General features: G+C 39.6%; 1 long non-coding RNA gene across 1 annotated transcript; it reads left to right on the forward strand.

Moving 5' to 3' along the window:
* The first annotated feature begins 984 nt into the window (after positions 1 to 984).
* Positions 985 to 5,134, forward strand: LOC310725330. The gene is made up of 4 exons (XR_014533327.1): positions 985 to 1,097; positions 1,211 to 1,245; positions 1,858 to 1,964; positions 4,798 to 5,134. It is a non-coding gene; the product is annotated as an uncharacterized lncRNA (long non-coding RNA).
* The last annotated feature ends 3,442 nt before the right edge of the window (positions 5,135 to 8,576 follow it).

Raw genomic sequence — 8,576 nt, forward strand, 5'->3', positions numbered from 1 at the left:
TCTAAGTGATGTTAGGAAGGTGGGGTAGCCATGATACAGCACCCAGGGCACAGAGGGTTAAGGGCTTTGCTCAAGGGCCCCAAGAATGGCAGCTTGCGATACCAAGGCTTGAAACCCACACCTTCTGATCAGCAACCAAGAACCATGACCGTCTTTACCGCCCCCCATTAAAACACCAGTAAACATCCAAATTCTGATAAGTTTCTACAATGAGTTATTTGGTTTCTTTGGTGATAATGATTTAATGATGTGCGCAAACACACTATGTACAGAAAACTTTTGGTAATGGTTTTATTGGTGATGGTTTGTGAAGGTATTTTTAGTAGAAATTATTAGAATTTTCTTTTAGGTGGTTTATATATTTTTTTTTGTTTCAACAGGGGTGGTGTATCTTGTCTTTTTCTGAATAGTTCATACTTGTCTGGACCGGCAGCGTAGCAGCAGTTGATGAAAGAATAGCATTTTAGTTGATGTAAGGCTAAAATAAACAAGTTTCCTGTATGGCAAGCAGAAAGCACAGTGACCCGGGCTTAGACAAGGATAGTAGCGGGTCAGAGAAAATCTGAGATATACAGACAGATGATATGACCAGAGTTTTGGCACTAGGTTTGAGTTACTGTGTCTGCAGCTGTGAATCTGAACCTTCAAAGCTCACCAGAATACCACCCCCCCTTCATACACACTCACACACACACACACACACACAGATTCAAGGGATTGGCATTACATTACATCTTACCTGACCCCTGTAGTGTGTGTATGCGTGTATGTGTGTATTTATGCAGTCCGTAATTGTATGTTTAAGTTTTTTTTACTCGCCTGCTTGTTTCCCCTCGTATTTTAATAGCCTGTGTGTGTTTATAAGGAACTGAGCATACAAGTGTGAGCATAAAATCCTCACATCCATATTTAAATCTTAAAGTATTGCCCTTTTCCCCAAGTATAGGATTTCAGGAAACACATCTTGCCAAACAGTCACACACACGCTAAGATTAGCTTTATGCTGCGTATGCCTGGCCGTGTACACAACCACGTCGTCTACCACCATGTACTGGAGGCATGCGAAACAGTGAAGAGCTGTAGTTAAGTGAGGGAAGGTACAGTGTGGCATCCTATATGCACATGTAAATTTGAATAAAATTATATACGTTGAAGTAAATTGCATATCATCATCTTCCAATCATTGTTTTTTCGCCCCATTATTATGTAGGTCCTGGGGCAAACCGCATTGGTCATTAGGAGCAGGTAACTTTGCTAGTGTGCCTGGAAATGTTGGTCAAATGTGTGTGCGTGCGTGTGTGCGTGCTTGTGTGTGTGTGTGCGTGCGTGCGTGTGTGTGTGTGTGTGCGCGCGTATTATCGTTGTGTCACTAGATATTACTGGCCTGTCTCTTTACCGGCCTTTGTATGCTTTAGGACTCTGTGAATAACAGGCTCATTGAGCATTAAATCTGTGTGTGTGTGTGTGTGTGTGTGTGTGTGTGTGTGTGTGTGTGTGTGTGTGTGTGTGTGTGTGTGTGTGTGTGAGTGGTTGGGTGTGTGTGTGTGGGTCATGGGTAACATAAAAAGAATATGTTTTTACCTAGACAAGGCTTTTGTGTCAAGAGCTCTGCACACACTTGAGTGAGGAATTCAGGTTTCAAGCTTTAATAGGCAGGCATGCACAATTTGTGTGTGTGTGTGTGTGTGTGTGTGTGTGTGTGTGTGTGTGTGTGTGTGTGTGTGTGTGTGTGTGTGTGTGTGTGTGTGTGTGTGTGTTTCAGGCCACACGTCAGACCAGTTGTCTTAAACTTCTGTGAGGTTTGACTATGCATGCATGAAGTTATTTTTTCTGGCCCTCTTCCTCCTTATTGTCCAGCACAGTGCAGCTGATAATGGGATCAGAGGGCCACCATCTCTAGTGCAGACGAAGTCGAGCAGAAGTCCTGTCAACTTCGGTTAAGTGCAACAAAGTTCATGAGACAGGTGCACTTTCGCTCCATGAACCTCCTCAATCCCTTCATTTTTTTCTCCCTGTTCATTCAGTTAGGCAGAACTCATAGAAATCTTAAAAAAAAAAAAAAAAAAAACTTTTTTTTATTTTAGTGTGAAAAGCACACTAAAATACTGGAACATACTTAGATAAATTAGAATCACAAAAAAGAACATTTCTATTATTTCTATTATAATATATTATAAGACATAGCTTGATTCTAATGGTAGTTAACAAAGAACAGCAAATATCTTGGCTTCAGTATTTCTGGCACACCATTGTAGTACTCTAAATGTACACTCTGAAAATCCTAAATGCTAGTGCATCATTAATGTGTAGGAGACACTTTACCAGGGTTTCAAAAATGTTCTCAAGCCAGTAATAATGCTAAAACAAGAGACCATGTACAGTGATTAAGCTGATCCTTAGCTATTAATGGTCATTAATAATATCCACATTATAGGGTAAATAGTTTGTACATTTGACGATAGTGCTTATAAAGCATACTATTTCAGATTTAGCCTTCTTTTTGCTAACCTCCACTCTGGAGGGCTTTACATTATATTTTGGAGCATGTCTGCAGGGATTTATGCTCATTCAGCCTCAAGAGTATTAAACACATATGTAGGGCAAAAAGGCTTGGTGCACAGTTGGGTATTAAATGCATCACAAAAGGTGTTCGGTGGGGTTGAGGACACCACTTGAGTTGACACAATGTACTTTTTACAATGTACCCAAACTTGACACAATGTAGTTTTTATGGTGCCTGATAACATTTAGATTTTAAAGAAACATTTTATATATTTACATAATTTGTTATGAAGAATGTACAGCCCCAATACCAATAAAGATATGACACTGGGTAAAAATAATAATTGTATCCTGCATCAGAAATGAATGGGAAAGCATTATTCTCCCAAAACTTTAGCAACTGACACCTTAGTTTCCATATGTATATAGACTGTTATTAAATGAAGAGGGGATGCAAAACAAGCAAAACAGAACTGCTGGTCATCCCAGGTGATTCATCTCCAGGTCAAGATCTCCAAATAACACTTCATGACTCTCTGCTCTCCACTTCAGCCACTGCTCGTAACCTTGGGTTAACTATGGACAATGAACTGTCCTTCTTCCCACATGTCGCTAATGTTGCTCGTTCTTGTCGATTTCTCCTCTATAACATCCGAAGGATTCGACCATTTCTGTCCACACAGGCTGCCCAGGTGCTTGTTCAGTCTCTTGTCATTTCAAGACTTGACTACTGCAACTCTCTGCTGGCAGGTCTTCACCCGAACGCTATTCGTCCACTTCAAATGATCCAAAACGCAGCTGCACAACTTGTGTTCAATCAGCCCAAGTTCTCCCACACCACCCCATTGCTGCGCCCTCTTCACTGGCTTCCAGTAGCTGCACGTATCAGATTCAAAACACTGATGCTTGCCTACAAGGCCAAAAATGGACCGGCACCATCTTACCTCAGTGACCTCATCACATCTCGCACTGCACCACGCTGTCTGAGATCCTCCAGCACTGCTCGACTGGTACCACCTTCTCTCAGAATGAGAGGTAGGTACACTTCAAGGCTCTTCTCTGTTCTGGCACCGAGGTGGTGGAATGAACTTCCCCTAGATGTCCGTACAGCAGAGTCCCTGACTATCTTCAAGCGACGACTGAAGACCTACCTCTTCCTGAAATACTTAAATTAGCACTTCCAAGCTTGTAGAATTCAAGGGTTATATTTATATTAAGTTTGTAATCTTGCGTACCAGTGTAGATTTATTCATTACCAGAGACTCAAAGCACTTTTGTACGTCGCTCTGGATAAGGGCGTCTGCTAAATGCCGCAAATGTAAATGTAAATGTAAATGGATGCTACACATTGGAAAACATGGCCTGTCCAAACCTTTTGTTATATGTGTGTAAAATATATATTCAAAAGAAAACATCTAATAGTCATAGTATACTTTTGGCCATATAACCAAAATATATAATGCACTATATGTATAGAATATTAGTTTGGATGATCAGATGATCTGCAGTGGTGACCCCTAACGGGAGCAGCCAAAATAAGGAGAAGAAGATATCAGTTTGGGTCTCTTACTTCTAAAGAAAAGAAATTGTTTGGCATTCTATACAATTGTCTGCTTCCAAATAAATGGCAACAGGGAAGGCACATATAGATGCTCTCATGCCATTACACTTATTTTATGGACACACAAACAGTGAAACTGTGTACACACAAAACTAATCATATGTCATTATTAAATGTACTGTATATCCCCTGCCCCAATTTAGTCCAATGCTATATAGAGCCAGAAGATGGTGACTTTTTAAACTGTATGTATACTTTTAATACACTGGAGTACATATGTAATTCACTAAACAGCTTTTAAAATGTAAAAAAATACAAATTAATAAAATTGCACGATAGCATAGATAAATATGAGTGACCTAGACCAAGCTGTAGCATGTGTTATGATATGCATACAGTCTCTGGTGTACAAAGTTGCATAGCAAGTTGCAGGTACTGCACACACTCACACACACACACCTACACAAACACACACACACACACACACACACACACACACACACACACACACACACACACACACACACACACAGGTGATTAGTAGGAGCTGTTATTGTACCGGAAATCTGTGGCAACCTAAGCAGGCGTCTTCAGAGTCATCAACACAAACAGCTACACAGACACAAACACACATCACACATCCATATACAGGTTTGATCTGATCAGTTGTGTGTGTGTGTGTGTGTGTGTGTGTGTGTGTGTGTGTGTGTGTGTGTGTGTGTGTGTGTGTGCAGCTGGCAAGGGAATCTGCTTTTACATCTTTAACATGTCAGCCAACTATGTGTGCTCCACATCTGATTTACGCAATTTGAGGTTTTTGAGCTCAACAATACACACACTGGCGTGACAGCACAAGGTTTTATCTCACCTAGCCGACTTCCTCCCGTTACACATACACACTTAGTACACACAATGCATCCATATCCTATGCTAAAAAAAAACTTAATTCAGAATGTACAGCACGGTGGTTCACAATGGTAAGAAGTTTGCACCATCACCCCGTTCAGGTTGTTTGCACGCGTCATTGTGAAACTGTAGTTCTGTACATTGCATTGTGTGACGTGTATTGCGGGATTGTTCACCATGGTGCTGGAGCTGTGTGTTCATCCTACTGTATGCAACTGTTTAATGGTATTTGAAGTTGTTTATCATCTCTTTCTAGCAGTCTGATTTTATGCAGATTTGTGTAGGTGATTTATAGATAAGCACAAGATAAGTGTTGCTTTCCTGTTGGTTTTTTTTGTGCATTTCAGAGTTAGTGGTTTATCTAAAACTTTTTAGTTCTTTGCACACAGCTTGTATGAATGAGTGTCGTGAACTTGGTTCGCCATTGTGCAAGTTTCTGTTCTTTGTAGGAAAAATCTATTTTAAAAAAGTCCAATGGCCATAGCATATGCCTACTATACAGAAAAATGAATGCAGCGTTTGCATGCAACACTTCTGACCTGTTTTGAAATGTTGACATCCACAAACATGAACATATTTGCTCACGCGCACACATGGCAAAAAGCTTGAAATAAAGCTGCATTAAGCCGCTGCCAGAGTGTTTCCCGTAAACCAGAGAAAAAAGCGAATGAAACTTCAGAGCAAGGTGTACTTACTGATGCTATCGCAGCATCACCCTTCGCAGTTTCTCAGATCAGTCCTGTGGTTAGCCGAGCCTGCAACTGTTGTTAGAACATCTGCAACCTGTGGTTGACAACAGGCACTGCTCAGAATTTTGCTTTGAAGAGGTTTTGGTGCTTTACCATATGCGATTGTGACAGTTTCCTAATTCTTGGTTTTACTGTGAAAACATGGATCATGCATCAAAATCTTGCAAAACAGAGCATCCTACAGTTCTAGCCCTTTCAGGCTCTCTCTCCGAAACGTATTTTCTCGTAACTCTACCGAAACACATCCGTATCAGCCTACAGCTATGAAAACCTAAATTTAAGCTGCCTGCTGTTCCACTCTGATGTTTCATATTTTTTAGGTTCTTTCCCTAATCTTGCCTTTTTTAATCACCAGTTATTTTTTCTATCACTCTTTCCAGAAGGGTTAAATATGTTTACCATCAAACAACACCATCAGTTTTGGGGGTTTCAAATTTTTCTTTCAAATTTTGTTTAATCTGTCTTTTTTTTTTCTCACCACACTCTGACAAGGTGTGAGGTCCTATATCTCTCAGACGTGCTGGTAATGTTCAATCGGTTCAGAAGGACAGATGTGTTTACTTCTCTATGAGAACATTGTGTTCTTAGAGTAACTGCAATAACACATAGCACATGCAGCATGTACCGATCATCTTCACCAATCTTTTTATCAAAGGATGCTTATATAGGGTAAAAAACATTTTGCACAACAATTTGCCCTTTTTTTTTTTCCCGTAAGTGACTAAGTTGTGATCAGTTTTTGAGTATAATCTCCACCTTATTCTTGCTTATACTGCATATACTGTATGTATGCTACACTGCCTACACGTTTCATGACAAATGATATAAATCTGTATTCATTATTAAAAATCTAAAAGTATCAAAGTATCAAAAAATATATATTTGTCAGACTATAAGGGTCAAGGTACCATAACACCTCAGAGTCAACAGGCTACTTGTTATAACACTGTCTGCTAACAAAATTAAAGTATGGGACTTGCTTTTGAATTTCGTGATAGTAAGTTTTTGTTGCTTATTGTACTGATATACTATACCAGTGGCGGGTGGTCAGGGACAGCAAAGCCTCCTCTGCTGGCCTAAACACTATCAGAAGCACTGACCTACATTTACAACCTAAATTCTAATATTTGTTCCATAAAATTTTATACATTTATTCCCAACAGTCTCTTCTCTTCATTTCGTAGCATTTCTCTGCTTCCAGTACTCTACTTCCATTTTTTGTCCAATCAGATTTCAGCCTCTATGTGCTGCCATATCAGTCTAATCTGCCCAGGGCCTTCAAAGCTGCTGGCCCTTTTACCATTGAGAATATTACCAACGAGTCAGTTTCTTTAACCAATCAGATTTCATATTCGTCTCACAGGGCTAGCTAGCTGGCCCAGAGTAGAGTTAGCATATTTCCGTGCTCTGATTGGTTTGTCAGAGGCAAAATGTCTTTAGCGCTCTGCACACATCAATACATCTGAGTTAGACTTTTTTACGTCTATGGAGGAAGAGAAATTGATTTGGTCTCAGACATAATAAAAATATATTTTGAAGAAATGCTAGACATCGTGAGGAGATGTCGGCCAACCCCAAAGGTAGCTAGCTTGTCTCAGCTCTAGAAAGGGTTTTTTCACCACTTCCAAACCAGTGAATACGAGCGGTACCACTGTCTTACAGCCTCTGAGGAGGGAGCGGTGTAAATTAAGAGTCTGTGTCTCTGGTAAATAGGTTGTATTTTATTTAGATTTTTTATGTTTTGTCATGTTATTAGACAAATATTAATTCTGAACTGTTCCAGATGATGTAGGTGGCACAGTTGCGGTTGTAGTGTAGAGTTTTGGAGCTTATTGCTTTAGTAAAAAGGTATTCACCCTCTCTCTCTGTAATGCAACGCGTTGTTATATTGCGTTTTTGTATTGTATCGATGGATTCTATAATCGTGACGTGATAGTGGGGGTATTAAGAGGTGGATTAAGTTGGGTAAGTCCCCAATGAAAGCCCAGGTATCAAATTCACGGCCCGCCACTATACTATTCTTATACTGTATATTGGACTGTCAAAGTGAATGTGTTAGTACCGCGTTAACGCAAATTAGTTTTAACTGCACTAATTTTATTAACGTGCGATTAATGTAGCGCCCATTTTTGTTTCACAATTTTGAATGAAAAATAAATAAATATAAGAGAGGCTAAATTAAAACCTTCAACACAACGCACATTTATTCACAACGTCCTTTTTTAGTCAGATATAAAAAAAAAAAAACTCCACCAAAAATTTTTTCGTAATCATTATAATAATCATAAATTTATCATTTAATCATAAACAATTGTTTTTGCTGATACACCGGGTTTAATTCATTTTTATTTGTATAGCGCTTTTAACAATGGACATTGTCTCAAAGCAATTTTACACAGATAATGTGGTAAGATAAATAAGATTGTTCTTTATGTGTGTTTGTCTTTAATGAGCAAGCTAATGTGACATAATGTGGCATAATGAGGAAACCTTGAGAGAAAACATATTTAAGAGGAAACCCATTCTTATCTGGGTGGCACCGAATGTCCATTTATTACAGCTAAAAGATGTTGAGGTGTGCAGTGATGGGGATTAAATGCAAACTGTAATCCTGAGTCAGTGTTGCAGACTGTTGACATTAAGTCCAAATCCATCCTCAAAGCTAATGTCAAAAGCTCAAAGCTAATTACTGCGTAATTTCATCAATCCCCAGAAACCATCCCCAGCTGCACAGAGTGGCATTCAATCAAAGAGAACACCATCCAGAGGCAGGCCGGGAGAGGCGAGGGCCAGGAACAGTGGTCATGTTTAACTCAAGAGCAAGAGAAGAGGGGTGACAGGGAGAGAAAGATAGGGAT

Source organism: Silurus aristotelis, assembly GCF_946808225.1.
Source record: "Silurus aristotelis genome assembly, chromosome: 4".
NCBI lineage: Eukaryota > Metazoa > Chordata > Actinopteri > Siluriformes > Siluridae > Silurus > Silurus aristotelis.